Genomic DNA, 26972 nt, shown 5'->3' with positions numbered 1-26972 from the left:
TCATGAACACTGCCTCAAATGAAGCCTTGTAAAAGAACTCTAGATCCTGTACCGTCACTGTGTGGTAGGGAAAATGCTCTGTTTCAAAGACGAAACTCTTGCAGAGAGTGGTGAAACCTAACAAGTGGTTTAGTAAATCACGTTTTTTGGAGTACACAGTATCGTTCTGTGCTCCTCGTTAGTATAGTGGACAGTATCTCCGCCTGTCACGTGGAAGACCGGGGGTTCGATTCCCCAATGGGGAGAAAGTTATTATTTTTCAAAGGCAAAGCATAGCCTTCCACATAGCTTTCCACCCAAGAAAGACACGTTAAGTTGTTGCAAGGATTTTGTTGGAGCTTGCTAGCTTAACTGAACATGGACAGACAGGTGATGCAGCGTGAGGTTTCCTCTGTGTGCTGCCGAAATAGCTCAGTTGGGAGAGCGTTAGACTGAAGATCTAAAGGTCCCTGGTTCGATCCCGGGTTTCGGCAGAACACTGAGGGTCTTCTTTGTGCTTGTTGACGATGTGTTTCTAATCAGCTTTTGACATGATAAGTTTATAAGAAATCTTCAAGGTAAGCTTTTGACGTGGGTTCCATGGTGTAATGGTTAGCACTCTGGACTCTGAATCCAGTGATCCGAGTTCAAATCTCGGTGGAACCTTGTTTTCCTTCAAAATACAATTAATTTGAGAAAACAGGGCAAAATAACACATCGCCTACCTAAAGAGTCTGTAGAGTGGTGAAATACATCCATCGTTTTTCATGAACACTGCCTCAAATGAAGCCTTGTAAAAGAACTCTAGATCCTGTACCGTCACTGTGTGGTAGGGAAAATGCTCTGTTTCAAAGACGAAACTCTTGCAGAGAGTGGTGAAGCCAAACAAGTGGTTCAGTAAATCACGTTTTTTTGGAGTACACAGAAGCGTTCTGTGCTCCTCGTTAGTATAGTGGACAGAATCTCCGCCTTTCACGCGGAAGCCCGGGGTTAGATTTCCCGGCGGGGAGAAAGTTATCCTTTTTCAAAGGCAAAGCATAGCCTTCCACATAGCTTGTCACCCAAGAAAGACACATTAAGTTGTTGCAAGGTTTTTGTTGGAGCTTGCTAGCTTAACTGAACATGGACAGACAGGTGATGCAGCGTGAGGTTTCCTCTGTGTGCTGGCGAAATAGCTCAGTTGGGAGAGTGTTAGACTGAAGATCTAAAGGTCCCTGGTTCGATCCCGGGTTTCGGCAGAACACTGAGGGTGTTCTTTGTGCTTGTTGACGTTGTGTTTCTAATCAGCTATTGACATGATAAGTTTATAAGAAATCTTCAAGGTAAGCTTTCGATGTGGGTTCCATGGTGTAATGGTTAGCACTCTGGACTCTGAATCCAGTGATCCGAGTTCATATCTCGGTGGAACCTTGTTTTCCTTCAAAATACAATTAATTTGAGAAAACAGGGCAAAATAACACATCGCCTACCTAAAGATTCTGTAGAGTGTTGAAATACATCCATGGTTTTTCATGAACACTGCCTCAAATGAAGCCTTGTAAAAGAACTCTAGATCCTGTGCCGTTACTGTGTGGTAAGGAAAATGCTCTGTTTCAAAGAAGAAACCACTGCAGAGAGTGGTGAAACCTAACAAGTGGTTTAGTAAATCACGTTTTTTGGAGTACACAGTATCCTTCTGTGCTCCTCGTTAGTATAGTGGACAGTATCTCCGCCTGTCACGCGGAAGACCGGGGTTCGATTCCCCGACGGGGAGAAAGTTTTTCTTTTTCAAAGGCAAAGCATAGCCTTCCACATAGCTTTCTACCCAAGAAAGACACATTAAGTTGTTGCAAGGATTTTGTTGGAGCTTGCTAGCTTAACTGAACATGGACAGACAGGTGATGCAGCGTGAGGTTTCTTCTTTGTGCTGCCGAAATAGCTCAGTTGGGAGAGCGTTAGACTGAAGATCTAAAGGTCCCTGGTTCGATCCCGGGTTTCGGCAGAACACTGAGGGTCTTCTTTGTGCTTGTTGACGATGTGTTTCTAATCAGCTTTTGACATGATAAGTTTATAAGAAATCTTCAAGGTAAGCTTTTGACGTGGGTTCCATGGTGTAATGGTTAGCACTCTGGACTTTGAATCCAGTGATCCGAGTTCAAATCTCGGTGGAACCTTGTTTTCCTTCAAAATACAATTAATTTGAGAAAACAGGGCAAAATAACACATCGCCTACCTAAAGAGTCTGTAGAGTGGTGAAATACATCCATCGTTTTTCATGAACACTGCCTCAAATGAAGCCTTGTAAAAGAACTCTAGATCCTGTACCGTCACTGTGTGGTAGGGAAAATGCTCTGTTTCAAAGACGAAACTCTTGCAGAGAGTGGTGAAGCCAAACAAGTGGTTCAGTAAATCACGTTTTTTTGGAGTACACAGAAGTGTTCTGTGCTCCTCGTTAGTATAGTGGACAGAATCTCCGCCTGTCACGCGGAAGCCCAGGGTTAGATTTCCCGACGGGGAGAAAGTTATCCTTTTTCAAAGGCAAAGCATAGCCTTCCACATAGCTTGTCACCCAAGAAAGACACATTAAGTTGTTGCAAGGTTTTTGTTGGAGTTTGCTAGCTTAACTGAACATGGACAGACAGGTTATGCAGCGTGAGGTTTCCTCTGTGTGCTGCCGAAATAGCTCAGTTGGGAGAGCGTTAGACTGAAGATCTAAAGGTCCCTGGTTCGATCCCGGGTTTCGGCAGAACACTGAGGGTGTTCTTTGTGCTTGTTGACGTCGTGTTTCTAATCAGCTATTGACATGATAAGTTTATAAGAAATCTTCAAGGTAAGCTTTTGACGTGGGTTCCATGGTGTAATGGTTAGCACTCTGGACTCTGAATCCAGCGATCCGAGTTCAAATCTCGGTGGAACCTTGTTTTCCTTCAAAATACAATTAATTTGAGAAAACAGGGCAAAATAACACATCACCTACCTAAAGAGTCTGTAGAGTGGTGAAATACATCCATTGTTTTTCATGAACACTGCCTCAAATGAAGCCTTGTAAAAGAATTCTAGATCCTGTACCGTCACTGTGTGGTAGGGAAAATGCTCTGTTTCAAAGACGAAACTCTTGCAGAGAGTGGTGAAGCCAAACAAGTGGTTCAGTAAATCACGTTTTTTTGGAGTACACAGAAGTGTTCTGTGCTCCTCGTTAGTATAGTGGACAGTATCTCCACCTGTCACGCGGAAGACCGGGGTTCGTTTCCCCGACGGGGAGAAAGTTATTCTTTTTCAAAGGCAAAGCATAGCCTTCCACATAGCTTGTCACCCAAGAAAGACACATTAAGTTGTTGCAAGGTTTTTGTTGGAGTTTGCTAGCTTAACTGAACATGGACAGACAGGTGATGCAGCGTGAGGTTTCCTCTGTGTGCTGGCGAAAGAGCTCAGTTGGGAGAGTGTTAGACTGAAGATCGAAAGGTCCCTGGTTCGATCCCGGGTTTCGGCAGAACACTGAGGGTGTTCTTTGTGCTTGTTGATGTTGTGTTTCTAATCAGCTATTGACATGATAAGTTTATAAGAAATCTTCAAGGTAAGCTTTCGACGTGGGTTCCATGGTGTAATGGTTAGCACTCTGGACTCTGAATCCAGCGATCTGAGTTCAAATCTCGGTGGAACCTTGTTTTCCTTCAAAATACAGTTAATTTGAGAAAACAGGGCAAAATAACACATCGCCTACCTAAAGATTCTGTAGAGTGTTGAAATACATCCATCGTTTTTCATGAACACTGCCTCAAATGAAGCCTTGTAAAAGAACTCTAGATCCTGTGCCGTCACTGTGTGGTAAGGGAAATGCTCTGTTTCAAAGACGAAACCACTGCAGAGAGTGGTGAAACCTAACAAGTGGTTTAGTAAATCACGTTTTTTGGAGTACACAGTATCGTTCTGTGCTCCTCGTTAGTATAGTGGACAGTATCTCCGCTTGTCACGCGGAAGACCGGGGTTCGAGTCCCCGACTGGGAGAAAGTTATTCTTTTTCAAAGGCAAAGCATAGCCTTCCACATAGCTTTCTACCCAAGAAAGACACATTAAGTTGTTGCAAGGATTTTGTTGGAGCTTGCTAGCTTAACTGAACATGGACAGACAGGTGATGCAGCGTGAGGTTTCTTCTTTGTGCTGCAGAAATAGCTCAGTTGGGAGAGCGTTAGACTGAAGATCTAAAGGTCCCTGGTTCGATCCCGGGTTTTGGCAGAACACTGAGGGTCTTCTTTGTGCTTGTTGACGATGTGTTTCTAATCAGCTTTTGACATGATAAGTTTATAAGAAATCTTCAAGGTAAGCTTTTGACGTGGGTTCCATGGTGTAATGGTTAGCACTCTGGACTCTGAATCCAGTGATCCGAGTTCAAATCTCGGTGGAACCTTGTTTTCCTTCAAAATACAATTAATTTGAGAAAACAGGGCAAAATAACACATCGCCTACCTAAAGATTCTGTAGAGTGTTGAAATACATCCATCGTTTTTCATGAACACTGCCTCAAATGAAGCCTTGTAAAAGAACTCTAGATCCTGTGCCGTCACTGTGTGGTAAGGAAAATGCTCTGTTTCAAAGACGAAACCACTGCAGAGAGTGGTGAAACCTAACAAGTGGTTTAGTAAATCACGTTTTTTGGAGTACACAGTACCGTTCTGTGCTCCTCGTTAGTATAGTGGACAGTATCTCCGCCTGTCACGTGGAAGACCGGGGGTTCGATTCCCCGATGGGGAGAAAGTTATTATTTTTCAAAGGCAAAGCATAGCCTTCCACATAGCTTTCCACCCAAGAAAGACACATTAAGTTGTTGCAAGGATTTTGTTGGAGCTTGCTAGCTTAACTGAACATGGACAGACAGGTGATGCAGCGTGAGGTTTCCTCTGTGTGCTGCCGAAATAGCTCAGTTGGGAGAGCGTTAGACTGAAGATCTAAAGGTCCCTGGTTCGATCCCGGGTTTCGGCAGAACACTGAGGGTCTTCTTTGTGCTTGTTGACGATGTGTTTCTAATCAGCTTTTGACATGATAAGTTTATAAGAAATCTTCAAGGTAAGCTTTTGACGTGGGTTCCATGGTGTAATGGTTAGCACTCTGGACTCTGAATCCAGCGATCCGAGTTCAAATCTCGGTGGAACCTTGTTTTCCTTCAAAATACAATTAATTTGAGAAAACAGGGCAAAATAACACATCACCTACCTAAAGAGTCTGTAGAGTGGTGAAATACATCCATTGTTTTTCATGAACACTGCCTCAAATGAAGCCTTGTAAAAGAACTCTAGATCCAGTACCGTCACTGTGTGGTAGGGAAAATGCTCTGTTTCAAAGACGAAACTCTTGCAGAGAGTGGTGAAGCCAAACAAGTGGTTCAGTAAATCACGTTTTTTTGGAGTACACAGAAGTGTTCTGTGCTCCTCGTTAGTATAGTGGACAGAATCTCCGCCTGTCACGCGGAAGCCCGGGGTTAGATTTCCCGACGGGGAGAAAGTTATCCTTTTTCAAAGGCAAAGCATAGCCTTCCACATAGCTTGTCACCCAAGAAAGACACATTAAGTTGTTGCAAGGTTTTTGTTGGAGTTTGCTAGCTTAACTGAACATGGACAGACAGGTGATACAGCGTGAGGTTTCCCCTGTGTGCTGCCGAAATAGCTCAGTTGGGAGAGCGTTAGACTGAAGATCTAAAGGTCCCTGGTTCGATCCCGGGTTTCGGCAGAACACTGAGGGTCTTCTTTGTGCTTGTTGATGTTGTGTTTCTAATCAGCTTTTGACATGATAAGTTTATAAGAAATCTTCAAGGTAAGCTTTCAATGTGGGTTCCATGGTGTAATGGTTAGCACTCTGGACTCTGAATCCAGTGATCCGAGTTCAAATCTCGGTGGAACCTTGTTTTCCTTCAAAATACAATTAATTTGAGAAAACAGGGCAAAATAACACATCGCCTACCTAAAGAGTCTGTAGAGTGGTGAAATACATCCATCATTTTTCATGAACACTGCCTCAAATGAAGCCTTGTAAAAGAACTCTAGATCCTGTACCGTCACTGTGTGGTAGGGAAAATGCTCTGTTTCAAAGACGAAACTCTTGCAGAGAGTGGTGAAGCCAAACAAGTGGTTCAGTAAATCACGTTTTTTTGGAGTACACAGAAGCGTTCTGTGCTCCTCGTTAGTATAGTGGACAGAATCTCCGACTTTCACGCGGAAGCCCGGGGTTAGATTTCCCGACGGGGAGAAAGTTATCCTTTTTCAAAGGCAAAGCATAGCCTTCCACATAGCTTGTCACCCAAGAAAGACACATTAAGTTGTTGCAAGGTTTTTGTTGGAGCTTGCTAGCTTAACTGAACATGGACAGACAGGTGATGCAGCGTGAGGTTTCCTCTGTGTGCTGGCGAAATAGCTCAGTTGGGAGAGTGTTAGACTGAAGATCTAAAGGTCCCTGGTTCGATCCCGGGTTTCGGCAGAACACTGAGGGTGTACTTTGTGCTTGTTGACGTTGTGCTTCTAATCAGCTATTGACATGATAAGTTTATAAGAAATCTTCAAGGTAAGCTTTCGACGTGGGTTCCATGGTGTAATGGTTAGCACTCTGGACTCTGAATCCAGCGATCTGAGTTCAAATCTCGGTGGAACCTTGTTTTCCTTCAAAATACAGTTAATTTGAGAAAACAGGGCAAAATAACACATCGCCTACCTAAAGATTCTGTAGAGTGTTGAAATACATCCATCGTTTTTCATGAACACTGCCTCAAATGAAGCCTTGTAAAAGAACTCTAGATCCTGTGCCGTCACTGTGTGGTAAGGAAAATGCTCTGTTTCAAAGACGAAACCACTGCAGAGAGTGGTGAAACCTAACAAGTGGTTTAGTAAATCACGTTTTTTGGAGTACACAGTATCGTTCTGTGCTCCTCGTTAGTATAGTGGACAGTATCTACACCTGTCACGCGGAAGACCGGGGTTCGATTCCCCGACGTGGAGAAAGTTATTCTTTTTCAAAGGCAAAGCATAGCCTTCCACATAGCTTGTCACCCAAGAAAGACACATTAAGTTGTTGCAAGGTTTTTGTTGGAGTTTGCTAGCTTAACTGAACATGGACAGACAGGTGATACAGCGTGAGGTTTCCTCTGTGTGCTGCCGAAATAGCTCAGTTGGGAGAGCGTTAGACTGAAGATCTAAAGGTCCCTGGTTCGATCCCGGGTTTCGGCAGAACACTGAGGGTGTTCTTTGTGCTTGTTGACGTTGTGTTTCTAATCAGCTATTGACATGATAAGTTTATAAGAAATCTTCAAGGTAAGCTTTCGATGTGGGTTCCATGGTGTAATGGTTAGCACTCTGGACTCTGAATCCAGTGATCCGAGTTCAAATCTCGGTGGAACCTTGTTTTCCTTCAAAATACAATTAATTTGAGAAAACAGGGCAAAATAACACATCGCCTACCTAAAGATTCTGTAGAGTGTTGAAATACATCCATGGTTTTTCATGAACACTGCCTCAAATGAAGCCTTGTAAAAGAACTCTAGATCCTGTGCCGTTACTGTGTGGTAAGGAAAATGCTCTGTTTCAAAGACGAAACCACTGCAGAGAGTGGTGAAACCTAACAAGTGGTTTAGTAAATCACGTTTTTTGGAGTACACAGTATCGTTCTGTGCTCCTCGTTAGTATAGTGGACAGTATCTCCGCCTGTCACGCGGAAGACCGGGGTTCGATTCCCCGACGGGGAGAAAGTTTTTCTTTTTCAAAGGCAAAGCATAGCCTTCCACATAGCTTTCTACCCAAGAAAGACACATTAAGTTGTAGCAAGGATTTTGTTGGAGCTTGCTAGCTTAACTGAACATGGACAGACAGGTGATGCAGCGTGAGGTTTCTTCTTTGTGCTGCCGAAATAGCTCAGTTGGGAGAGCGTTAGACTGAAGATCTAAAGGTCCCTGGTTCGATCCCGGGTTTCGGCAGAACACTGAGGGTCTTCTTTGTGCTTGTTGACGATGTGTTTCTAATCAGTTTTTGACATGATAAGTTTATAAGAAATCTTCAAGGTAAGCTTTTGACGTGGGTTCCATGGTGTAATGGTTAGCACTCTGGACTTTGAATCCAGTGATCCGAGTTCAAATCTCGGTGGAACCTTGTTTTCCTTCAAAATACAATTAATTTGAGAAAACAGGGCAAAATAACACATCGCCTACCTAAAGAGTCTGTAGAGTGGTGAAATACATCCATCGTTTTTCATGAACACTGCCTCAAATGAAGCCTTGTAAAAGAACTCTAGATCCTGTACCGTCACTGTGTGGTAGGGAAAATGCTCTGTTTCAAAGACGAAACTCTTGCAGAGAGTGGTGAAGCCAAACAAGTGGTTCAGTAAATCACGTTTTTTTGGAGTACACAGAAGCGTTCTGTGCTCCTCGTTAGTATAGTGGACAGAATCTCTGCCTGTCACGCGGAAGCCCGGGGTTAGATTTCCCGACGGGGAGAAAGTTATCCTTTTTCAAAGGCAAAGCATAGCCTTCCACATAGCTTGTCACCCAAGAAAGACACATTAAGTTGTTGCAAGGTTTTTGTTGGAGTTTGCTAGCTTAACTGAACATGGACAGACAGGTTATGCAGCGTGAGGTTTCCTCTGTGTGCTGCCGAAATAGCTCAGTTGGGAGAGCGTTAGACTGAAGATCTAAAGGTCCCTGGTTCGATCCCGGGTTTCGGCAGAACACTGAGGGTGTTCTTTGTGCTTGTTGACGTCGTGTTTCTAATCAGCTATTGACATGATAAGTTTATAAGAAATCTTCAAGGTAAGCTTTTGACGTGGGTTCCATGGTGTAATGGTTAGCACTCTGGACTCTGAATCCAGCGATCCGAGTTCAAATCTCGGTGGAACCTTGTTTTCCTTCAAAATACAATTAATTTGAGAAAACAGGGCAAAATAACACATCACCTACCTAAAGAGTCTGTAGAGTGGTGAAATACATCCATTGTTTTTCATGAACACTGCCTCAAATGAAGCCTTGTAAAAGAACTCTAGATCCTGTACCGTCACTGTGTGGTAGGGAAAATGCTCTGTTTCAAAGACGAAACTCTTGCAGAGAGTGGTGAAGCCAAACAAGTGGTTCAGTAAATCACGTTTTTTTGGAGTACACAGAAGTGTTCTGTGCTCCTCGTTAGTATAGTGGACAGTATCTCTGCCTGTCACGCGGAAGACTGGGGTTCGTTTCCCCGACGGGGAGAAAGTTATTCTTTTTCAAAGGCAAAGCATAGCCTTCCACATAGCTTTCTACCCAAGAAAGACACATTAAGTTGTTGCAAGGATTTTGTTGGAGCTTGCTAGCTTAACTGAACATGGACAGACAGGTGATGCAGCGTGAGGTTTCTTCTTTGTGCTGCCGAAATAGCTCAGTTGGGAGAGCGTTAGACTGAAGATCTAAAGGTCCCTGGTTCGATCCCGGGTTTCGGCAGAACACTGAGGGTCTTCTTTGTGCTTGTTGACGATGTGTTTCTAATCAGCTTTTGACATGATAAGTTTATAAGAAATCTTCAAGGTAAGCTTTTGACGTGGGTTCCATGGTGTAATGGTTAGCACTCTGGACTTTGAATCCAGTGATCCGAGTTCAAATCTCGGTGGAACCTTGTTTTCCTTCAAAATACAATTAATTTGAGAAAACAGGGCAAAATAACACATCGCCTACCTAAAGAGTCTGTAGAGTGTTGAAATACATCCATGGTTTTTCATGAACACTGCCTCAAATGAAGCCTTGTAAAAGAACTCTAGATCCTGTACCGTCACTGTGTGGTAGGGAAAATGCTCTGTTTCAAAGACGAAACTCTTGCAGAGAGTGGTGAAGCCAAACAAGTGGTTCAGTAAATCACGTTTTTTTGGAGTACACAGAAGCGTTCTGTGCTCCTCGTTAGTATAGTGGACAGAATCTCCGCCTGTCACACGGAAGCCCGGGGTTAGATTTCCCGACGGGGAGAAAGTTATCCTTTTTCAAAGGCAAAGCATAGCCTTCCACATAGCTTTCTACCCAAGAAAGACACATTAAGTTGTTGCAAGGTTTTTGTTGGAGTTTGCTAGCTTAACTGAACATGGACAGACAGGTGATGCAGCGTGAGGTTTCTTCTTTGTGCTGCCGAAATAGCTCAGTTGGGAGAGCGTTAGACTGAAGATCTAAAGGTCCCTGGTTCGATCCCGGGTTTCGGCAGAACACTGAGGGTCTTCTTTGTGCTTGTTGACGATGTGTTTCTAATCAGTTTTTGACATGATAAGTTTATAAGAAATCTTCAAGGTAAGCTTTTGACGTGGGTTCCATGGTGTAATGGTTAGCACTCTGGACTTTGAATCCAGTGATCCGAGTTCAAATCTCGGTGGAACCTTGTTTTCCTTCAAAATACAATTAATTTGAGAAAACAGGGCAAAATAACACATCGCCTACCTAAAGAGTCTGTAGAGTGGTGAAATACATCCATCGTTTTTCATGAACACTGCCTCAAATGAAGCCTTGTAAAAGAACTCTAGATCCTGTACCGTCACTGTGTGGTAGGGAAAACGCTCTGTTTCAAAGACGAAACTCTTGCAGAGAGTGGTGAAACCTAACAAGTGGTTTAGTAAATCACGTTTTTTTGGAGTACACAGTATCGTTCTGTGCTCCTCGTTAGTATAGTGGACAGAATCTCCGCCTGTCACGCGGAAGCCCGGGGTTAGATTTCCCGACGGGGAGAAAGTTATCCTTTTTCAAAGGCAAAGCATAGCCTTCCACATAGCTTGTCACCCAAGAAAGACACATTAAGTTGTTGCAAGGTTTTTGTTGGAGTTTGCTAGCTTAACTGAACATGGACAGACAGGTTATGCAGCGTGAGGTTCCCTCTGTCTGCTGCCGAAATAGCTCAGTTGGGAGAGCGTTAGACTGAAGATCTAAAGGTCCCTGGTTCGATCCCGGGTTTCGGCAGAACACTGAGGGTGTTCTTTGTGCTTGTTGACGTCGTGTTTCTAATCAGCTATTGACATGATAAGTTTATAAGAAATCTTCAAGGTAAGCTTTTGACGTGGGTTCCATGGTGTAATGGTTAGCACTCTGGACTCTGAATCCAGCGATCCGAGTTCAAATCTCGGTGGAACCTTGTTTTCCTTCAAAATACAATTAATTTGAGAAAACAGGGCAAAATAACACATCACCTACCTAAAGAGTCTGTAGAGTGGTGAAATACATCCATTGTTTTTCATGAACACTGCCTCAAATGAAGCCTTGTAAAAGAACTCTAGATCCTGTACCGTCACTGTGTGGTAGGGAAAATGCTCTGTTTCAAAGACGAAACTCTTGCAGAGAGTGGTGAAGCCAAACAAGTGGTTCAGTAAATCACGTTTTTTTGGAGTACACAGAAGTGTTCTGTGCTCCTCGTTAGTATAGTGGACAGTATCTCCGCCTGTCACGCGGAAGACTGGGGTTCGTTTCCCCGACGGGGAGAAAGTTATTCTTTTTCAAAGGCAAAGCATAGCCTTCCACATAGCTTTCTACCCAAGAAAGACACATTAAGTTGTTGCAAGGATTTTGTTGGAGCTTGCTAGCTTAACTGAACATGGACAGACAGGTGATGCAGCGTGAGGTTTCTTCTTTGTGCTGCCGAAATAGCTCAGTTGGGAGAGCGTTAGACTGAAGATCTAAAGGTCCCTGGTTCGATCCCGGGTTTCGGCAGAACACTGAGGGTGTTCTTTGTGCTTGTTGACGTTGTGTTTCTAATCAGCTATTGACATGATAAGTTTATAAGAAATCTTCAAGGTAAGCTTTTGACGTGGGTTCCATGGTGTAATGGTTAGCACTCTGGACTTTGAATCCAGTGATCCGAGTTCAAATCTCGGTGGAACCTTGTTTTCCTTCAAAATACAATTAATTTGAGAAAACAGGGCAAAATAACACATCGCCTACCTAAAGAGTCTGTAGAGTGGTGAAATACATCCATCGTTTTTCATGAACACTGCCTCAAATGAAGCCTTGTAAAAGAACTCTAGATCCTGTACCGTCACTGTGTGGTAGGGAAAATGCTCTGTTTCAAAGACGAAACTCTTGCAGAGAGTGGTGAAGCCAAACAAGTGGTTCAGTAAATCACATTTTTTTGGAGTACACAGAAGCGTTCTGTGCTCCTCGTTAGTATAGTGGACAGAATCTCCGCCTGTCACACGGAAGCCCGGGGTTAGATTTCCCGACGGGGAGAAAGTTATCCTTTTTCAAAGGCAAAGCATAGCCTTCCACATAGCTTGTCACCCAAGAAAGACACATTAAGTTGTTGCAAGGTTTTTGTTGGAGTTTGCTAGCTTAACTGAACATGGACAGACAGGTGATGCAGCGTGAGGTTTCTTCTTTGTGCTGCCGAAATAGCTCAGTTGGGAGAGTGTTAGACTGAAGATCTAAAGGTCCCTGGTTCGATCCCGGGTTTCGGCAGAACACTGAGGGTGTTCTTTGTGCTTGTTGACGTTGTGCTTCTAATCAGCTATTGACATGATAAGTTTATAAGAAATCTTCAAGGTAAGCTTTCGACGTGGGTTCCATGGTGTAATGGTTAGCACTCTGGACTCTGAATCCAGCGATCTGAGTTCAAATCTCGGTGGAACCTTGTTTTCCTTCAAAATACAGTTAATTTGAGAAAACAGGGCAAAATAACACATCGCCTACCTAAAGATTCTGTAGAGTGTTGAAATACATCCATCGTTTTTCATGAACACTGCCTCAAATGAAGCCTTGTAAAAGAACTCTAGATCCTGTGCCGTCACTGTGTGGTAAGGAAAATGCTCTGTTTCAAAGACGAAACCACTGCAGAGAGTGGTGAAACCTAACAAGTGGTTTAGTAAATCACGTTTTTTGGAGTACACAGTATCGTTCTGTGCTCCTCGTTAGTATAGTGGACAGTATCTCCACCTGTCACGCGGAAGACCGGGGTTCGATTCCCCGACGTGGAGAAAGTTATTCTTTTTCAAAGGCAAAGCATAGCCTTCCACATAGCTTGTCACCCAAGAAAGACACATTAAGTTGTTGCAAGGTTTTTGTTGGAGTTTGCTAGCTTAACTGAACATGGACAGACAGGTGATGCAGCGTGAGGTTTCTTCTTTGTGCTGCTGAAATAGCTCAGTTGGGAGAGCGTTAGACTGAAGATCTAAAGGTCCCTGGTTCGATCCCGGGTTTCGGCAGAACACTGAGGGTGTTCTTTGTGCTTGTTGACGCTGTGTTTCTAATCAGCTATTGACATGATAAGTTTATAAGAAATCTTCAAGGTAAGCTTTCGATGTGGGTTCCATGGTGTAATGGTTAGCACTCTGGACTCTGAATCCAGTGATCCCAGTTCAAATCTCGGTGGAACCTTGTTTTCCTTCAAAATACAATTAATTTGAGAAAACAGGGCAAAATAACACATCGCCTACCTAAAGATTCTGTAGAGTGTTGAAATACATCCATGGTTTTTCATGAACACTGCCTCAAATGAAGCCTTGTAAAAGAACTCTAGATCCTGTGCCGTTACTGTGTGGTAAGGAAAATGCTCTGTTTCAAAGACGAAACCACTGCAGAGAGTGGTGAAACCTAACAAGTGGTTTAGTAAATCACGTTTTTTGGAGTACACAGTATCGTTCTGTGCTCCTCGTTAGTATAGTGGACAGTATCTCCGCCTGTCACGCGGAAGACCGGGGTTCGATTCCCCGACGGGGAGAAAGTTTTTCTTTTTCAAAGGCAAAGCATAGCCTTCCACATAGCTTTCTACCGAAGAAAGACACATTAAGTTGTTGCAAGGATTTTGTTGGAGCTTGCTAGCTTAACTGAACATGGACAGACAGGTGATGCAGCGTGAGGTTTCTTCTTTGTGCTGCCGAAATAGCTCAGTTGGGAGAGCGTTAGACTGAAGATCTAAAGGTCCCTGGTTCGATCCCGGGTTTCGGCAGAACACTGAGGGTCTTCTTTGTGCTTGTTGACGATGTGTTTCTAATCAGTTTTTGACATGATAAGTTTATAAGAAATCTTCAAGGTAAGCTTTTGACGTGGGTTCCATGGTGTAATGGTTAGCACTCTGGACTTTGAATCCAGTGATCCGAGTTCAAATCTCGGTGGAACCTTGTTTTCCTTCAAAATACAATTAATTTGAGAAAACAGGGCAAAATAACACATCGCCTACCTAAAGAGTCTGTAGAGTGGTGAAATACATCCATCGTTTTTCATGAACACTGCCTCAAATGAAGCCTTGTAAAAGAACTCTAGATCCTGTACCGTCACTGTGTGGTAGGGAAAATGCTCTGTTTCAAAGACGAAACTCTTGCAGAGAGTGGTGAAGCCAAACAAGTGGTTCAGTAAATCACGTTTTTTTGGAGTACACAGAAGCGTTCTGTGCTCCTCGTTAGTATAGTGGACAGAATCTCCGCCTGTCACGCGGAAGCCCGGGGTTAGATTTCCCGACGGGGAGAAAGTTATCCTTTTTCAAAGGCAAAGCATAGCCTTCCACATAGCTTGTCACCCAAGAAAGACACATTAAGTTGTTGCAAGGTTTTTGTTGGAGTTTGCTAGCTTAACTGAACATGGACAGACAGGTTATGCAGCGTGAGGTTTCCTCTGTGTGCTGCCGAAATAGCTCAGTTGGGAGAGCGTTAGACTGAAGATCTAAAGGTCCCTGGTTCGATCCCGGGTTTCGGCAGAACACTGAGGGTGTTCTTTGTGCTTGTTGACGTCGTGTTTCTAATCAGCTATTGACATGGTTAGTTTATAAGAAATCTTCAAGGTAAGCTTTTGACGTGGGTTCCATGGTGTAATGGTTAGCACTCTGGACTCTGAATCCAGCGATCCGAGTTCAAATCTCGGTGGAACCTTGTTTTCCTTCAAAATACAATTAATTTGAGAAAACAGGGCAAAATAACACATCACCTACCTAAAGAGTCTGTAGAGTGGTGAAATACATCCATTGTTTTTCATGAACACTGCCTCAAATGAAGCCTTGTAAAAGAACTCTAGATCCTGTACCGTCACTGTGTGGTAGGGAAAATGCTCTGTTTCAAAGACGAAACTCTTGCAGAGAGTGGTGAAGCCAAACAAGTGGTTCAGTAAATCACGTTTTTTTGGAGTACACAGAAGCGTTCTGTGCTCCTCGTTAGTATAGTGGACAGAATCTCCGCCTGTCACGCGGAAGCCCGGGGTTAGATTTCCCGACGGGGAGAAAGTTATCCTTTTTCAAAGGCAAAGCATAGCCTTCCACATAGCTTGTCACCCAAGAAAGACACATTAAGTTGTTGCAAGGTTTTTGTTGGAGTTTGCTAGCTTAACTGAACATGGACAGACAGGTTATGCAGCGTGAGGTTTCCTCTGTGTGCTGCCGAAATAGCTCAGTTGGGAGAGCGTTAGACTGAAGATCTAAAGGTCCCTGGTTCGATCCCGGGTTGCGGCAGAACACTGAGGGTGTTCTTTGTGCTTGTTGACGTCGTGTTTCTAATCAGCTATTGACATGATAAGTTTATAAGAAATCTTCAAGGTAAGCTTTTGACGTGGGTTCCATGGTGTAATGGTTAGCACTCTGGACTCTGAATCCAGCGATCTGAGTTCAAATCTCGGTAGAACCTTGTTTTCCTTCAAAATACAGTTAATTTGAGAAAACAGGGCAAAATAACACATCGCCTACCTAAAGATTCTGTAGAGTGTTGAAATACATCCATCGTTTTTCATGAACACTGCCTCAAATGAAGCCTTGTAAAAGAACTCTAGATCCTGTGCCGTCACTGTGTGGTAAGGGAAATGCTCTGTTTCAAAGACGAAACCACTGCAGAGAGTGGTGAAACCTAACAAGTGGTTTAGTAAATCACGTTTTTTGGAGTACACAGTATCGTTCTGTGCTCCTCGTTAGTATAGTGGACAGTATCTCCGCTTGTCACGCGGAAGACCGGGGTTCGATTCCCCGACTGGGAGAAAGTTATTCTTTTTCAAAGGCAAAGCATAGCCTTCCACATAGCTTTCTACCCAAGAAAGACACATTAAGTTGTTGCAAGGATTTTGTTGGAGCTTGCTAGCTTAACTGAACATGGACAGACAGGTGATGCAGCGTGAGGTTTCTTCTTTGTGCTGCCGAAATAGCTCAGTTGGGAGAGCGTTAGACTAAAGATCTAAAGGTCCCTGGTTCGATCCCGGGTTTCGGCAGAACACTGAGGGTCTTCTTTGTGCTTGTTGACGTTGTGTTTCTAACCAGCTTTTGACATGATAAGTTTATAAGAAATCTTCAAGGTAAGCTTTTGACGTGGGTTCCATGGTGTAATGGTTAGCACTCTGGACTCTGAATCCAGCGATCCGAGTTCAAATCTCGGTGGAACCTTGTTTTCCTTCAAAATACAGTTAATTTGAGAAAACAGGGCAAAATAACACATCAACCACCTAAAGAGTCTGTAGAGTGGTGAAATACATCCATTGTTTTTCATGAACACTGCCTCAAATGAAGCCTTGTAAAAGAACTCTGGATCCTGTACCGTCACTGTGTGGTAGGGAAAATGCTCTGTTTCAAAGACGAAACTCTTGCAGAGAGTGGTGAAGCCAAACAAGTGGTTCAGTAAATCACGTTTTTTGGAGTACACAGTATCGTTCTGTGCTTCTCGTTAGTATAGTGGACAGTATCTCCGCCTGTCACGCGGAAGACCGGGGTTCGTTTCCCCGACGGGGAGAAAGTTATTCTTTTTCAAAGGCAAAGCATAGCCTTCCACATAGCTTTCTACCCAAGAAAGACACATTAAGTTGTTGCAAGGATTTTGTTGGAGCTTGCTAGCTTAACTGAACATGGACAGACAGGTGATGCAGCGTGAGGTTTCCTCTGTGTGCTGGCGAAATAGCTCAGTTGGGAGAGTGTTAGACTGAAAATCTAAAGGTCCCTGGTTCGATCCCGGGTTTCGGCAGAACACTGAGGGTGTTCTTTGTGCTTGTTGACGTTGTGTTTCTAATCAGCTATTGACATGATAAGTTTATAAGAAATCTTCAAGGTAAGCTTTCGACGTGGGTTCCATGGTGTAATGGTTAGCACTCTGAACTCTGAATCCAGCGATCTGAGTTCAAATCTCGGTGGAACCTTGTTTTCCTTGAAAATACAGTTAATTTGAGAAAACAGGGCAAAATCACACATCACCTACCTAAAGAGTCTGTAGAGTGGTGAAATACATCCATTGTTTTTCATGAACACTGCCTCAAATGAAGCCTTGTAAAAGAACTCTAGATCCTGTACCGTCACTGTGTGGTAGGGAAAATGCTCTGTTTCAAAGACGAAACTCTTGCAGAGAGTGGTGAAACCTAACAAGTGGTTTAGTAAATCACGTTTTTTGGAGTACACAGTATCGTTCTGTGCTCCTCGTTAGTATAGTGGACAGTATCTCCGCCTGTCACGTGGAAGACCGGGGGTTCGATTCCCCAATGGGGAGAAAGTTATTATTTTTCAAAGGCAAAGCATAGCCTTCCACATAGCTTTCCACCCAAGAAAGACACATTAAGTTGTTGCAAGGATTTTGTTGGAGCTTGCTAGCTTAACTGAACATGGACAGACAGGTGATGCAGCGTGAGGTTTCCTCTGTGTGCTGCCGAAATAGCTCAGTTGGGAGAGCGTTAGACTGAAGATCTAAAGGTCCCTGGTTCGATCCCGGGTTTCGGCAGAACACTGAGGGTCTTCTTTGTGCTTGTTGACGATGTGTTTCTAATCAGCTTTTGACATGATAAGTTTATAAGAAATCTTCAAGGTAAGCTTTTGACGTGGGTTCCATGGTGTAATGGTTAGCACTCTGGACTCTGAATCCAGTGATCCGAGTTCAAATCTCGGTGGAACCTTGTTTTCCTTCAAAATACAATTAATTTGAGAAAACAGGGCAAAATAACACATCGCCTACCTAAAGAGTCTGTAGAGTGGTGAAATACATCCATCGTTTTTCATGAACACTGCCTCAAATGAAGCCTTGTAAAAGAACTCTAGATCCTGTACCGTCACTGTGTGGTAGGGAAAATGCTCTGTTTCAAAGACGAAACTCTTGCAGAGAGTGGTGAAGCCAAACAAGTGGTTCAGTAAATCACGTTTTTTTGGAGTACACAGAAGCGTTCTGTGCTCCTCGTTAGTATAGTGGACAGAATCTCCGCCTTTCACGCGGAAGCCCGGGGTTAGATTTCCCGGCGGGGAGAAAGTTATCCTTTTTCAAAGGCAAAGCATAGCCTTCCACATAGCTTGTCACCCAAGAAAGACACATTAAGTTGTTGCAAGGTTTTTGTTGGAGCTTGCTAGCTTAACTGAACATGGACAGACAGGTGATGCAGCGTGAGGTTTCCTCTGTGTGCTGGCGAAATAGCTCAGTTGGGAGAGTGTTAGACTGAAGATCTAAAGGTCCCTGGTTCGATCCCGGGTTTCGGCAGAACACTGAGGGTGTTCTTTGTGCTTGTTGACGTTGTGTTTCTAATCAGCTATTGACATGATAAGTTTATAAGAAATCTTCAAGGTAAGCTTTCGATGTGGGTTCCATGGTGTAATGGTTAGCACTCTGGACTCTGAATCCAGTGATCCGAGTTCATATCTCGGTGGAACCTTGTTTTCCTTCAAAATACAATTAATTTGAGAAAACAGGGCAAAATAACACATCGCCTACCTAAAGATTCTGTAGAGTGTTGAAATACATCCATGGTTTTTCATGAACACTGCCTCAAATGAAGCCTTGTAAAAGAACTCTAGATCCTGTGCCGTTACTGTGTGGTAAGGAAAATGCTCTGTTTCAAAGAAGAAACCACTGCAGAGAGTGGTGAAACCTAACAAGTGGTTTAGTAAATCACGTTTTTTGGAGTACACAGTATCCTTCTGTGCTCCTCGTTAGTATAGTGGACAGTATCTCCGCCTGTCACGCGGAAGACCGGGGTTCGATTCCCCGACGGGGAGAAAGTTTTTCTTTTTCAAAGGCAAAGCATAGCCTTCCACATAGCTTTCTACCCAAGAAAGACACATTAAGTTGTTGCAAGGATTTTGTTGGAGCTTGCTAGCTTAACTGAACATGGACAGACAGGTGATGCAGCGTGAGGTTTCTTCTTTGTGCTGCCGAAATAGCTCAGTTGGGAGAGCGTTAGACTGAAGATCTAAAGGTCCCTGGTTCGATCCCGGGTTTCGGCAGAACACTGAGGGTCTTCTTTGTGCTTGTTGACGATGTGTTTCTAATCAGCTTTTGACATGATAAGTTTATAAGAAATCTTCAAGGTAAGCTTTTGACGTGGGTTCCATGGTGTAATGGTTAGCACTCTGGACTTTGAATCCAGTGATCCGAGTTCAAATCTCGGTGGAACCTTGTTTTCCTTCAAAATACAATTAATTTGAGAAAACAGGGCAAAATAACACATCGCCTACCTAAAGAGTCTGTAGAGTGGTGAAATACATCCATCGTTTTTCATGAACACTGCCTCAAATGAAGCCTTGTAAAAGAACTCTAGATCCTGTACCGTCACTGTGTGGTAGGGAAAATGCTCTGTTTCAAAGACGAAACTCTTGCAGAGAGTGGTGAAGCCAAACAAGTGGTTCAGTAAATCACGTTTTTTTGGAGTACACAGAAGTGTTCTGTGCTCCTCGTTAGTATAGTGGACAGAATCTCCGCCTGTCACGCGGAAGCCCAGGGTTAGATTTCCCGACGGGGAGAAAGTTATCCTTTTTCAAAGGCAAAGCATAGCCTTCCACATAGCTTGTCACCCAAGAAAGACACATTAAGTTGTTGCAAGGTTTTTGTTGGAGTTTGCTAGCTTAACTGAACATGGACAGACAGGTTATGCAGCGTGAGGTTTCCTCTGTGTGCTGCCGAAATAGCTCAGTTGGGAGAGCGTTAGACTGAAGATCTAAAGGTCCCTGGTTCGATCCCGGGTTTCGGCAGAACACTGAGGGTGTTCTTTGTGCTTGTTGACGTCGTGTTTCTAATCAGCTATTGACATGATAAGTTTATAAGAAATCTTCAAGGTAAGCTTTTGACGTGGGTTCCATGGTGTAATGGTTAGCACTCTGGACTCTGAATCCAGCGATCCGAGTTCAAATCTCGGTGGAACCTTGTTTTCCTTCAAAATACAATTAATTTGAGAAAACAGGGCAAAATAACACATCACCTACCTAAAGAGTCTGTAGAGTGGTGAAATACATCCATTGTTTTTCATGAACACTGCCTCAAATGAAGCCTTGTAAAAGAATTCTAGATCCTGTACCGTCACTGTGTGGTAGGGAAAATGCTCTGTTTCAAAGACGAAACTCTTGCAGAGAGTGGTGAAGCCAAACAAGTGGTTCAGTAAATCACGTTTTTTTGGAGTACACAGAAGTGTTCTGTGCTCCTCGTTAGTATAGTGGACAGTATCTCCACCTGTCACGCGGAAGACCGGGGTTCGTTTCCCCGACGGGGAGAAAGTTATTCTTTTTCAAAGGCAAAGCATAGCCTTCCACATAGCTTGTCACCCAAGAAAGACACATTAAGTTGTTGCAAGGTTTTTGTTGGAGTTTGCTAGCTTAACTGAACATGGACAGACAGGTGATGCAGCGTGAGGTTTCCTCTGTGTGCTGGCGAAAGAGCTCAGTTGGGAGAGTGTTAGACTGAAGATCGAAAGGTCCCTGGTTCGATCCCGGGTTTCGGCAGAACACTGAGGGTGTTCTTTGTGCTTGTTGATGTTGTGTTTCTAATCAGCTATTGACATGATAAGTTTATAAGAAATCTTCAAGGTAAGCTTTCGACGTGGGTTCCATGGTGTAATGGTTAGCACTCTGGACTCTGAATCCAGCGATCTGAGTTCAAATCTCGGTGGAACCTTGTTTTCCTTCAAAATACAGTTAATTTGAGAAAACAGGGCAAAATAACACATCGCCTACCTAAAGATTCTGTAGAGTGTTGAAATACATCCATCGTTTTTCATGAACACTGCCTCAAATGAAGCCTTGTAAAAGAACTCTAGATCCTGTGCCGTCACTGTGTGGTAAGGGAAATGCTCTGTTTCAAAGACGAAACCACTGCAGAGAGTGGTGAAACCTAACAAGTGGTTTAGTAAATCACGTTTTTTGGAGTACACAGTATCGTTCTGTGCTCCTCGTTAGTATAGTGGACAGTATCTCCGCTTGTCACGCGGAAGACCGGGGTTCGAGTCCCCGACTGGGAGAAAGTTATTCTTTTTCAAAGGCAAAGCATAGCCTTCCACATAGCTTTCTACCCAAGAAAGACACATTAAGTTGTTGCAAGGATTTTGTTGGAGCTTGCTAGCTTAACTGAACATGGACAGACAGGTGATGCAGCGTGAGGTTTCTTCTTTGTGCTGCAGAAATAGCTCAGTTGGGAGAGCGTTAGACTGAAGATCTAAAGGTCCCTGGTTCGATCCCGGGTTTTGGCAGAACACTGAGGGTCTTCTTTGTGCTTGTTGACGATGTGTTTCTAATCAGCTTTTGACATGATAAGTTTATAAGAAATCTTCAAGGTAAGCTTTTGACGTGGGTTCCATGGTGTAATGGTTAGCACTCTGGACTCTGAATCCAGTGATCCGAGTTCAAATCTCGGTGGAACCTTGTTTTCCTTCAAAATACAATTAATTTGAGAAAACAGGGCAAAATAACACATCGCCTACCTAAAGATTCTGTAGAGTGTTGAAATACATCCATCGTTTTTCATGAACACTGCCTCAAATGAAGCCTTGTAAAAGAACTCTAGATCCTGTGCCGTCACTGTGTGGTAAGGAAAATGCTCTGTTTCAAAGACGAAACCACTGCAGAGAGTGGTGAAACCTAACAAGTGGTTTAGTAAATCACGTTTTTTGGAGTACACAGTACCGTTCTGTGCTCCTCGTTAGTATAGTGGACAGTATCTCCGCCTGTCACGTGGAAGACCGGGGGTTCGATTCCCCGATGGGGAGAAAGTTATTATTTTTCAAAGGCAAAGCATAGCCTTCCACATAGCTTTCCACCCAAGAAAGACACATTAAGTTGTTGCAAGGATTTTGTTGGAGCTTGCTAGCTTAACTGAACATGGACAGACAGGTGATGCAGCGTGAGGTTTCCTCTGTGTGCTGCCGAAATAGCTCAGTTGGGAGAGCGTTAGACTGAAGATCTAAAGGTCCCTGGTTCGATCCCGGGTTTCGGCAGAACACTGAGGGTCTTCTTTGTGCTTGTTGACGATGTGTTTCTAATCAGCTTTTGACATGATAAGTTTATAAGAAATCTTCAAGGTAAGCTTTTGACGTGGGTTCCATGGTGTAATGGTTAGCACTCTGGACTCTGAATCCAGCGATCCGAGTTCAAATCTCGGTGGAACCTTGTTTTCCTTCAAAATACAATTAATTTGAGAAAACAGGGCAAAATAACACATCACCTACCTAAAGAGTCTGTAGAGTGGTGAAATACATCCATTGTTTTTCATGAACACTGCCTCAAATGAAGCCTTGTAAAAGAACTCTAGATCCAGTACCGTCACTGTGTGGTAGGGAAAATGCTCTGTTTCAAAGACGAAACTCTTGCAGAGAGTGGTGAAGCCAAACAAGTGGTTCAGTAAATCACGTTTTTTTGGAGTACACAGAAGTGTTCTGTGCTCCTCGTTAGTATAGTGGACAGAATCTCCGCCTGTCACGCGGAAGCCCGGGGTTAGATTTCCCGACGGGGAGAAAGTTATCCTTTTTCAAAGGCAAAGCATAGCCTTCCACATAGCTTGTCACCCAAGAAAGACACATTAAGTTGTTGCAAGGTTTTTGTTGGAGTTTGCTAGCTTAACTGAACATGGACAGACAGGTGATACAGCGTGAGGTTTCCTCTGTGTGCTGCCGAAATAGCTCAGTTGGGAGAGCGTTAGACTGAAGATCTAAAGGTCCCTGGTTCGATCCCGGGTTTCGGCAGAACACTGAGGGTCTTCTTTGTGCTTGTTGATGTTGTGTTTCTAATCAGCTTTTGACATGATAAGTTTATAAGAAATCTTCAAGGTAAGCTTTCAATGTGGGTTCCATGGTGTAATGGTTAGCACTCTGGACTCTGAATCCAGTGATCCGAGTTCAAATCTCGGTGGAACCTTGTTTTCCTTCAAAATACAATTAATTTGAGAAAACAGGGCAAAATAACACATCGCCTACCTAAAGAGTCTGTAGAGTGGTGAAATACATCCATCGTTTTTCATGAACACTGCCTCAAATGAAGCCTTGTAAAAGAACTCTAGATCCTGTACCGTCACTGTGTGGTAGGGAAAATGCTCTGTTTCAAAGACGAAACTCTTGCAGAGAGTGGTGAAGCCAAACAAGTGGTTCAGTAAATCACGTTTTTTTGGAGTACACAGAAGCGTTCTGTGCTCCTCGTTAGTATAGTGGACAGAATCTCCGACTTTCACGCGGAAGCCCGGGGTTAGATTTCCCGACGGGGAGAAAGTTATCCTTTTTCAAAGGCAAAGCATAGCCTTCCACATAGCTTGTCACCCAAGAAAGACACATTAAGTTGTTGCAAGGTTTTTGTTGGAGCTTGCTAGCTTAACTGAACATGGACAGACAGGTGATGCAGCGTGAGGTTTCCTCTGTGTGCTGGCGAAATAGCTCAGTTGGGAGAGTGTTAGACTGAAGATCTAAAGGTCCCTGGTTCGATCCCGGGTTTCGGCAGAACACTGAGGGTGTACTTTGTGCTTGTTGACGTTGTGCTTCTAATCAGCTATTGACATGATAAGTTTATAAGAAATCTTCAAGGTAAGCTTTCGACGTGGGTTCCATGGTGTAATGGTTAGCACTCTGGACTCTGAATCCAGCGATCTGAGTTCAAATCTCGGTGGAACCTTGTTTTCCTTCAAAATACAGTTAATTTGAGAAAACAGGGCAAAATAACACATCGCCTACCTAAAGATTCTGTAGAGTGTTGAAATACATCCATCGTTTTTCATGAACACTGCCTCAAATGAAGCCTTGTAAAAGAACTCTAGATCCTGTGCCGTCACTGTGTGGTAAGGAAAATGCTCTGTTTCAAAGACGAAACCACTGCAGAGAGTGGTGAAACCTAACAAGTGGTTTAGTAAATCACGTTTTTTGGAGTACACAGTATCGTTCTGTGCTCCTCGTTAGTATAGTGGACAGTATCTACACCTGTCACGCGGAAGACCGGGGTTCGATTCCCCGACGTGGAGAAAGTTATTCTTTTTCAAAGGCAAAGCATAGCCTTCCACATAGCTTGTCACCCAAGAAAGACACATTAAGTTGTTGCAAGGTTTTTGTTGGAGTTTGCTAGCTTAACTGAACATGGACAGACAGGTGATACAGCGTGAGGTTTCCTCTGTGTGCTGCCGAAATAGCTCAGTTGGGAGAGCGTTAGACTGAAGATCTAAAGGTCCCTGGTTCGATCCCGGGTTTCGGCAGAACACTGAGGGTGTTCTTTGTGCTTGTTGACGTTGTGTTTCTAATCAGCTATTGACATGATAAGTTTATAAGAAATCTTCAAGGTAAGCTTTCGATGTGGGTTCCATGGTGTAATGGTTAGCACTCTGGACTCTGAATCCAGTGATCCGAGTTCAAATCTCGGTGGAACCTTGTTTTCCTTCAAAATACAATTAATTTGAGAAAACAGGGCAAAATAACACATCGCCTACCTAAAGATTCTGTAGAGTGTTGAAATACATCCATGGTTTTTCATGAACACTGCCTCAAATGAAGCCTTGTAAAAGAACTCTAGATCCTGTGCCGTTACTGTGTGGTAAGGAAAATGCTCTGTTTCAAAGACGAAACCACTGCAGAGAGTGGTGAAACCTAACAAGTGGTTTAGTAAATCACGTTTTTTGGAGTACACAGTATCGTTCTGTGCTCCTCGTTAGTATAGTGGACAGTATCTCCGCCTGTCACGCGGAAGACCGGGGTTCGATTCCCCGACGGGGAGAAAGTTTTTCTTTTTCAAAGGCAAAGCATAGCCTTCCACATAGCTTTCTACCCAAGAAAGACACATTAAGTTGTAGCAAGGATTTTGTTGGAGCTTGCTAGCTTAACTGAACATGGACAGACAGGTGATGCAGCGTGAGGTTTCTTCTTTGTGCTGCCGAAATAGCTCAGTTGGGAGAGCGTTAGACTGAAGATCTAAAGGTCCCTGGTTCGATCCCGGGTTTCGGCAGAACACTGAGGGTCTTCTTTGTGCTTGTTGACGATGTGTTTCTAATCAGTTTTTGACATGATAAGTTTATAAGAAATCTTCAAGGTAAGCTTTTGACGTGGGTTCCATGGTGTAATGGTTAGCACTCTGGACTTTGAATCCAGTGATCCGAGTTCAAATCTCGGTGGAACCTTGTTTTCCTTCAAAATACAATTAATTTGAGAAAACAGGGCAAAATAACACATCGCCTACCTAAAGAGTCTGTAGAGTGGTGAAATACATCCATCGTTTTTCATGAACACTGCCTCAAATGAAGCCTTGTAAAAGAACTCTAGATCCTGTACCGTCACTGTGTGGTAGGGAAAATGCTCTGTTTCAAAGACGAAACTCTTGCAGAGAGTGGTGAAGCCAAACAAGTGGTTCAGTAAATCACGTTTTTTTGGAGTACACAGAAGCGTTCTGTGCTCCTCGTTAGTATAGTGGACAGAATCTCTGCCTGTCACGCGGAAGCCCGGGGTTAGATTTCCCGACGGGGAGAAAGTTATCCTTTTTCAAAGGCAAAGCATAGCCTTCCACATAGCTTGTCACCCAAGAAAGACACATTAAGTTGTTGCAAGGTTTTTGTTGGAGTTTGCTAGCTTAACTGAACATGGACAGACAGGTTATGCAGCGTGAGGTTTCCTCTGTGTGCTGCCGAAATAGCTCAGTTGGGAGAGCGTTAGACTGAAGATCTAAAGGTCCCTGGTTCGATCCCGGGTTTCGGCAGAACACTGAGGGTGTTCTTTGTGCTTGTTGACGTCGTGTTTCTAATCAGCTATTGACATGATAAGTTTATAAGAAATCTTCAAGGTAAGCTTTTGACGTGGGTTCCATGGTGTAATGGTTAGCACTCTGGACTCTGAATCCAGCGATCCGAGTTCAAATCTCGGTGGAACCTTGTTTTCCTTCAAAATACAATTAATTTGAGAAAACAGGGCAAAATAACACATCACCTACCTAAAGAGTCTGTAGAGTGGTGAAATACATCCATTGTTTTTCATGAACACTGCCTCAAATGAAGCCTTGTAAAAGAACTCTAGATCCTGTACCGTCACTGTGTGGTAGGGAAAATGCTCTGTTTCAAAGACGAAACTCTTGCAGAGAGTGGTGAAGCCAAACAAGTGGTTCAGTAAATCACGTTTTTTTGGAGTACACAGAAGTGTTCTGTGCTCCTCGTTAGTATAGTGGACAGTATCTCTGCCTGTCACGCGGAAGACTGGGGTTCGTTTCCCCGACGGGGAGAAAGTTATTCTTTTTCAAAGGCAAAGCATAGCCTTCCACATAGCTTTCTACCCAAGAAAGACACATTAAGTTGTTGCAAGGATTTTGTTGGAGCTTGCTAGCTTAACTGAACATGGACAGACAGGTGATGCAGCGTGAGGTTTCTTCTTTGTGCTGCCGAAATAGCTCAGTTGGGAGAGCGTTAGACTGAAGATCTAAAGGTCCCTGGTTCGATCCCGGGTTTCGGCAGAACACTGAGGGTCTTCTTTGTGCTTGTTGACGATGTGTTTCTAATCAGCTTTTGACATGATAAGTTTATAAGAAATCTTCAAGGTAAGCTTTTGACGTGGGTTCCATGGTGTAATGGTTAGCACTCTGGACTTTGAATCCAGTGATCCGAGTTCAAATCTCGGTGGAACCTTGTTTTCCTTCAAAATACAATTAATTTGAGAAAACAGGGCAAAATAACACATCGCCTACCTAAAGAGTCTGTAGAGTGTTGAAATACATCCATGGTTTTTCATGAACACTGCCTCAAATGAAGCCTTGTAAAAGAACTCTAGATCCTGTACCGTCACTGTGTGGTAGGGAAAATGCTCTGTTTCAAAGACGAAACTCTTGCAGAGAGTGGTGAAGCCAAACAAGTGGTTCAGTAAATCACGTTTTTTTGGAGTACACAGAAGCGTTCTGTGCTCCTCGTTAGTATAGTGGACAGAATCT

At 43.5% G+C, this 26972-nt stretch overlaps 63 non-coding genes across 63 annotated transcripts; all 63 read left to right on the top strand.

Annotated features, from left to right (window-relative positions):
* The first annotated feature begins 400 nt into the window (after positions 1-400).
* Positions 401-473, top strand: trnaf-gaa (transfer RNA phenylalanine (anticodon GAA)). Its single transcript has one exon. It is a non-coding gene; the product is annotated as a tRNA-Phe (tRNA).
* A 100-nt stretch (positions 474-573) lies between these two features.
* On the top strand, positions 574-645 carry trnaq-cug (transfer RNA glutamine (anticodon CUG)). The gene has a single exon. It is a non-coding gene; the product is annotated as a tRNA-Gln (tRNA).
* Positions 646-1317: 672 nt separating this feature from the next.
* On the top strand, positions 1318-1389 carry trnaq-cug (transfer RNA glutamine (anticodon CUG)). The gene has a single exon. It is a non-coding gene; the product is annotated as a tRNA-Gln (tRNA).
* Positions 1390-1887: 498 nt separating this feature from the next.
* trnaf-gaa (transfer RNA phenylalanine (anticodon GAA)) lies at positions 1888-1960 on the top strand. The gene has a single exon. It is a non-coding gene; the product is annotated as a tRNA-Phe (tRNA).
* Positions 1961-2060: 100 nt separating this feature from the next.
* Positions 2061-2132, top strand: trnaq-uug (transfer RNA glutamine (anticodon UUG)). Its single transcript has one exon. It is a non-coding gene; the product is annotated as a tRNA-Gln (tRNA).
* A 499-nt stretch (positions 2133-2631) lies between these two features.
* On the top strand, positions 2632-2704 carry trnaf-gaa (transfer RNA phenylalanine (anticodon GAA)). The gene has a single exon. It is a non-coding gene; the product is annotated as a tRNA-Phe (tRNA).
* A 100-nt stretch (positions 2705-2804) lies between these two features.
* On the top strand, positions 2805-2876 carry trnaq-cug (transfer RNA glutamine (anticodon CUG)). Its single transcript has one exon. It is a non-coding gene; the product is annotated as a tRNA-Gln (tRNA).
* A 672-nt stretch (positions 2877-3548) lies between these two features.
* Positions 3549-3620, top strand: trnaq-cug (transfer RNA glutamine (anticodon CUG)). The gene has a single exon. It is a non-coding gene; the product is annotated as a tRNA-Gln (tRNA).
* Positions 3621-4291: 671 nt separating this feature from the next.
* On the top strand, positions 4292-4363 carry trnaq-cug (transfer RNA glutamine (anticodon CUG)). Its single transcript has one exon. It is a non-coding gene; the product is annotated as a tRNA-Gln (tRNA).
* A 499-nt stretch (positions 4364-4862) lies between these two features.
* Positions 4863-4935, top strand: trnaf-gaa (transfer RNA phenylalanine (anticodon GAA)). The gene has a single exon. It is a non-coding gene; the product is annotated as a tRNA-Phe (tRNA).
* Positions 4936-5035: 100 nt separating this feature from the next.
* trnaq-cug (transfer RNA glutamine (anticodon CUG)) lies at positions 5036-5107 on the top strand. The gene has a single exon. It is a non-coding gene; the product is annotated as a tRNA-Gln (tRNA).
* Positions 5108-5606: 499 nt separating this feature from the next.
* trnaf-gaa (transfer RNA phenylalanine (anticodon GAA)) lies at positions 5607-5679 on the top strand. The gene has a single exon. It is a non-coding gene; the product is annotated as a tRNA-Phe (tRNA).
* A 100-nt stretch (positions 5680-5779) lies between these two features.
* trnaq-cug (transfer RNA glutamine (anticodon CUG)) lies at positions 5780-5851 on the top strand. The gene has a single exon. It is a non-coding gene; the product is annotated as a tRNA-Gln (tRNA).
* Positions 5852-6523: 672 nt separating this feature from the next.
* On the top strand, positions 6524-6595 carry trnaq-cug (transfer RNA glutamine (anticodon CUG)). The gene has a single exon. It is a non-coding gene; the product is annotated as a tRNA-Gln (tRNA).
* Positions 6596-7093: 498 nt separating this feature from the next.
* On the top strand, positions 7094-7166 carry trnaf-gaa (transfer RNA phenylalanine (anticodon GAA)). Its single transcript has one exon. It is a non-coding gene; the product is annotated as a tRNA-Phe (tRNA).
* Positions 7167-7266: 100 nt separating this feature from the next.
* Positions 7267-7338, top strand: trnaq-cug (transfer RNA glutamine (anticodon CUG)). Its single transcript has one exon. It is a non-coding gene; the product is annotated as a tRNA-Gln (tRNA).
* A 498-nt stretch (positions 7339-7836) lies between these two features.
* trnaf-gaa (transfer RNA phenylalanine (anticodon GAA)) lies at positions 7837-7909 on the top strand. The gene has a single exon. It is a non-coding gene; the product is annotated as a tRNA-Phe (tRNA).
* Positions 7910-8009: 100 nt separating this feature from the next.
* On the top strand, positions 8010-8081 carry trnaq-uug (transfer RNA glutamine (anticodon UUG)). Its single transcript has one exon. It is a non-coding gene; the product is annotated as a tRNA-Gln (tRNA).
* Positions 8082-8580: 499 nt separating this feature from the next.
* On the top strand, positions 8581-8653 carry trnaf-gaa (transfer RNA phenylalanine (anticodon GAA)). The gene has a single exon. It is a non-coding gene; the product is annotated as a tRNA-Phe (tRNA).
* Positions 8654-8753: 100 nt separating this feature from the next.
* trnaq-cug (transfer RNA glutamine (anticodon CUG)) lies at positions 8754-8825 on the top strand. The gene has a single exon. It is a non-coding gene; the product is annotated as a tRNA-Gln (tRNA).
* Positions 8826-9324: 499 nt separating this feature from the next.
* Positions 9325-9397, top strand: trnaf-gaa (transfer RNA phenylalanine (anticodon GAA)). Its single transcript has one exon. It is a non-coding gene; the product is annotated as a tRNA-Phe (tRNA).
* A 100-nt stretch (positions 9398-9497) lies between these two features.
* trnaq-uug (transfer RNA glutamine (anticodon UUG)) lies at positions 9498-9569 on the top strand. The gene has a single exon. It is a non-coding gene; the product is annotated as a tRNA-Gln (tRNA).
* A 499-nt stretch (positions 9570-10068) lies between these two features.
* trnaf-gaa (transfer RNA phenylalanine (anticodon GAA)) lies at positions 10069-10141 on the top strand. The gene has a single exon. It is a non-coding gene; the product is annotated as a tRNA-Phe (tRNA).
* Positions 10142-10241: 100 nt separating this feature from the next.
* Positions 10242-10313, top strand: trnaq-uug (transfer RNA glutamine (anticodon UUG)). Its single transcript has one exon. It is a non-coding gene; the product is annotated as a tRNA-Gln (tRNA).
* A 499-nt stretch (positions 10314-10812) lies between these two features.
* Positions 10813-10885, top strand: trnaf-gaa (transfer RNA phenylalanine (anticodon GAA)). The gene has a single exon. It is a non-coding gene; the product is annotated as a tRNA-Phe (tRNA).
* Positions 10886-10985: 100 nt separating this feature from the next.
* On the top strand, positions 10986-11057 carry trnaq-cug (transfer RNA glutamine (anticodon CUG)). The gene has a single exon. It is a non-coding gene; the product is annotated as a tRNA-Gln (tRNA).
* Positions 11058-11556: 499 nt separating this feature from the next.
* trnaf-gaa (transfer RNA phenylalanine (anticodon GAA)) lies at positions 11557-11629 on the top strand. The gene has a single exon. It is a non-coding gene; the product is annotated as a tRNA-Phe (tRNA).
* Positions 11630-11729: 100 nt separating this feature from the next.
* trnaq-uug (transfer RNA glutamine (anticodon UUG)) lies at positions 11730-11801 on the top strand. Its single transcript has one exon. It is a non-coding gene; the product is annotated as a tRNA-Gln (tRNA).
* A 499-nt stretch (positions 11802-12300) lies between these two features.
* trnaf-gaa (transfer RNA phenylalanine (anticodon GAA)) lies at positions 12301-12373 on the top strand. The gene has a single exon. It is a non-coding gene; the product is annotated as a tRNA-Phe (tRNA).
* Positions 12374-12473: 100 nt separating this feature from the next.
* Positions 12474-12545, top strand: trnaq-cug (transfer RNA glutamine (anticodon CUG)). Its single transcript has one exon. It is a non-coding gene; the product is annotated as a tRNA-Gln (tRNA).
* Positions 12546-13043: 498 nt separating this feature from the next.
* trnaf-gaa (transfer RNA phenylalanine (anticodon GAA)) lies at positions 13044-13116 on the top strand. Its single transcript has one exon. It is a non-coding gene; the product is annotated as a tRNA-Phe (tRNA).
* Positions 13117-13216: 100 nt separating this feature from the next.
* Positions 13217-13288, top strand: trnaq-cug (transfer RNA glutamine (anticodon CUG)). The gene has a single exon. It is a non-coding gene; the product is annotated as a tRNA-Gln (tRNA).
* A 498-nt stretch (positions 13289-13786) lies between these two features.
* On the top strand, positions 13787-13859 carry trnaf-gaa (transfer RNA phenylalanine (anticodon GAA)). Its single transcript has one exon. It is a non-coding gene; the product is annotated as a tRNA-Phe (tRNA).
* Positions 13860-13959: 100 nt separating this feature from the next.
* Positions 13960-14031, top strand: trnaq-uug (transfer RNA glutamine (anticodon UUG)). The gene has a single exon. It is a non-coding gene; the product is annotated as a tRNA-Gln (tRNA).
* Positions 14032-14530: 499 nt separating this feature from the next.
* Positions 14531-14603, top strand: trnaf-gaa (transfer RNA phenylalanine (anticodon GAA)). The gene has a single exon. It is a non-coding gene; the product is annotated as a tRNA-Phe (tRNA).
* A 100-nt stretch (positions 14604-14703) lies between these two features.
* On the top strand, positions 14704-14775 carry trnaq-cug (transfer RNA glutamine (anticodon CUG)). Its single transcript has one exon. It is a non-coding gene; the product is annotated as a tRNA-Gln (tRNA).
* A 499-nt stretch (positions 14776-15274) lies between these two features.
* On the top strand, positions 15275-15347 carry trnaf-gaa (transfer RNA phenylalanine (anticodon GAA)). The gene has a single exon. It is a non-coding gene; the product is annotated as a tRNA-Phe (tRNA).
* A 100-nt stretch (positions 15348-15447) lies between these two features.
* Positions 15448-15519, top strand: trnaq-cug (transfer RNA glutamine (anticodon CUG)). The gene has a single exon. It is a non-coding gene; the product is annotated as a tRNA-Gln (tRNA).
* Positions 15520-16017: 498 nt separating this feature from the next.
* On the top strand, positions 16018-16090 carry trnaf-aaa (transfer RNA phenylalanine (anticodon AAA)). Its single transcript has one exon. It is a non-coding gene; the product is annotated as a tRNA-Phe (tRNA).
* A 100-nt stretch (positions 16091-16190) lies between these two features.
* On the top strand, positions 16191-16262 carry trnaq-cug (transfer RNA glutamine (anticodon CUG)). The gene has a single exon. It is a non-coding gene; the product is annotated as a tRNA-Gln (tRNA).
* A 671-nt stretch (positions 16263-16933) lies between these two features.
* Positions 16934-17005, top strand: trnaq-cug (transfer RNA glutamine (anticodon CUG)). The gene has a single exon. It is a non-coding gene; the product is annotated as a tRNA-Gln (tRNA).
* Positions 17006-17504: 499 nt separating this feature from the next.
* Positions 17505-17577, top strand: trnaf-gaa (transfer RNA phenylalanine (anticodon GAA)). Its single transcript has one exon. It is a non-coding gene; the product is annotated as a tRNA-Phe (tRNA).
* A 100-nt stretch (positions 17578-17677) lies between these two features.
* On the top strand, positions 17678-17749 carry trnaq-cug (transfer RNA glutamine (anticodon CUG)). Its single transcript has one exon. It is a non-coding gene; the product is annotated as a tRNA-Gln (tRNA).
* Positions 17750-18421: 672 nt separating this feature from the next.
* On the top strand, positions 18422-18493 carry trnaq-cug (transfer RNA glutamine (anticodon CUG)). The gene has a single exon. It is a non-coding gene; the product is annotated as a tRNA-Gln (tRNA).
* Positions 18494-18991: 498 nt separating this feature from the next.
* Positions 18992-19064, top strand: trnaf-gaa (transfer RNA phenylalanine (anticodon GAA)). Its single transcript has one exon. It is a non-coding gene; the product is annotated as a tRNA-Phe (tRNA).
* A 100-nt stretch (positions 19065-19164) lies between these two features.
* Positions 19165-19236, top strand: trnaq-uug (transfer RNA glutamine (anticodon UUG)). Its single transcript has one exon. It is a non-coding gene; the product is annotated as a tRNA-Gln (tRNA).
* Positions 19237-19735: 499 nt separating this feature from the next.
* trnaf-gaa (transfer RNA phenylalanine (anticodon GAA)) lies at positions 19736-19808 on the top strand. Its single transcript has one exon. It is a non-coding gene; the product is annotated as a tRNA-Phe (tRNA).
* A 100-nt stretch (positions 19809-19908) lies between these two features.
* On the top strand, positions 19909-19980 carry trnaq-cug (transfer RNA glutamine (anticodon CUG)). The gene has a single exon. It is a non-coding gene; the product is annotated as a tRNA-Gln (tRNA).
* Positions 19981-20652: 672 nt separating this feature from the next.
* On the top strand, positions 20653-20724 carry trnaq-cug (transfer RNA glutamine (anticodon CUG)). Its single transcript has one exon. It is a non-coding gene; the product is annotated as a tRNA-Gln (tRNA).
* Positions 20725-21395: 671 nt separating this feature from the next.
* Positions 21396-21467, top strand: trnaq-cug (transfer RNA glutamine (anticodon CUG)). The gene has a single exon. It is a non-coding gene; the product is annotated as a tRNA-Gln (tRNA).
* Positions 21468-21966: 499 nt separating this feature from the next.
* trnaf-gaa (transfer RNA phenylalanine (anticodon GAA)) lies at positions 21967-22039 on the top strand. The gene has a single exon. It is a non-coding gene; the product is annotated as a tRNA-Phe (tRNA).
* A 100-nt stretch (positions 22040-22139) lies between these two features.
* On the top strand, positions 22140-22211 carry trnaq-cug (transfer RNA glutamine (anticodon CUG)). The gene has a single exon. It is a non-coding gene; the product is annotated as a tRNA-Gln (tRNA).
* A 499-nt stretch (positions 22212-22710) lies between these two features.
* On the top strand, positions 22711-22783 carry trnaf-gaa (transfer RNA phenylalanine (anticodon GAA)). Its single transcript has one exon. It is a non-coding gene; the product is annotated as a tRNA-Phe (tRNA).
* Positions 22784-22883: 100 nt separating this feature from the next.
* On the top strand, positions 22884-22955 carry trnaq-cug (transfer RNA glutamine (anticodon CUG)). The gene has a single exon. It is a non-coding gene; the product is annotated as a tRNA-Gln (tRNA).
* A 672-nt stretch (positions 22956-23627) lies between these two features.
* On the top strand, positions 23628-23699 carry trnaq-cug (transfer RNA glutamine (anticodon CUG)). The gene has a single exon. It is a non-coding gene; the product is annotated as a tRNA-Gln (tRNA).
* A 498-nt stretch (positions 23700-24197) lies between these two features.
* Positions 24198-24270, top strand: trnaf-gaa (transfer RNA phenylalanine (anticodon GAA)). The gene has a single exon. It is a non-coding gene; the product is annotated as a tRNA-Phe (tRNA).
* Positions 24271-24370: 100 nt separating this feature from the next.
* trnaq-cug (transfer RNA glutamine (anticodon CUG)) lies at positions 24371-24442 on the top strand. The gene has a single exon. It is a non-coding gene; the product is annotated as a tRNA-Gln (tRNA).
* Positions 24443-24940: 498 nt separating this feature from the next.
* trnaf-gaa (transfer RNA phenylalanine (anticodon GAA)) lies at positions 24941-25013 on the top strand. The gene has a single exon. It is a non-coding gene; the product is annotated as a tRNA-Phe (tRNA).
* Positions 25014-25113: 100 nt separating this feature from the next.
* trnaq-uug (transfer RNA glutamine (anticodon UUG)) lies at positions 25114-25185 on the top strand. The gene has a single exon. It is a non-coding gene; the product is annotated as a tRNA-Gln (tRNA).
* A 499-nt stretch (positions 25186-25684) lies between these two features.
* trnaf-gaa (transfer RNA phenylalanine (anticodon GAA)) lies at positions 25685-25757 on the top strand. The gene has a single exon. It is a non-coding gene; the product is annotated as a tRNA-Phe (tRNA).
* Positions 25758-25857: 100 nt separating this feature from the next.
* trnaq-cug (transfer RNA glutamine (anticodon CUG)) lies at positions 25858-25929 on the top strand. Its single transcript has one exon. It is a non-coding gene; the product is annotated as a tRNA-Gln (tRNA).
* Positions 25930-26428: 499 nt separating this feature from the next.
* trnaf-gaa (transfer RNA phenylalanine (anticodon GAA)) lies at positions 26429-26501 on the top strand. The gene has a single exon. It is a non-coding gene; the product is annotated as a tRNA-Phe (tRNA).
* Positions 26502-26601: 100 nt separating this feature from the next.
* On the top strand, positions 26602-26673 carry trnaq-uug (transfer RNA glutamine (anticodon UUG)). The gene has a single exon. It is a non-coding gene; the product is annotated as a tRNA-Gln (tRNA).
* Positions 26674-26972: the final 299 nt, after the last annotated feature.

The sequence above is a fragment of the Astyanax mexicanus genome, chromosome 8 (genome assembly GCF_023375975.1).
Source record: "Astyanax mexicanus isolate ESR-SI-001 chromosome 8, AstMex3_surface, whole genome shotgun sequence".
NCBI classification, from domain to species: Eukaryota; Metazoa; Chordata; class Actinopteri; order Characiformes; family Acestrorhamphidae; genus Astyanax; species Astyanax mexicanus.
The sequence above is the reverse complement of the archived record's forward strand: the minus strand, read 5'-3'. Positions and strand labels throughout refer to the sequence as shown.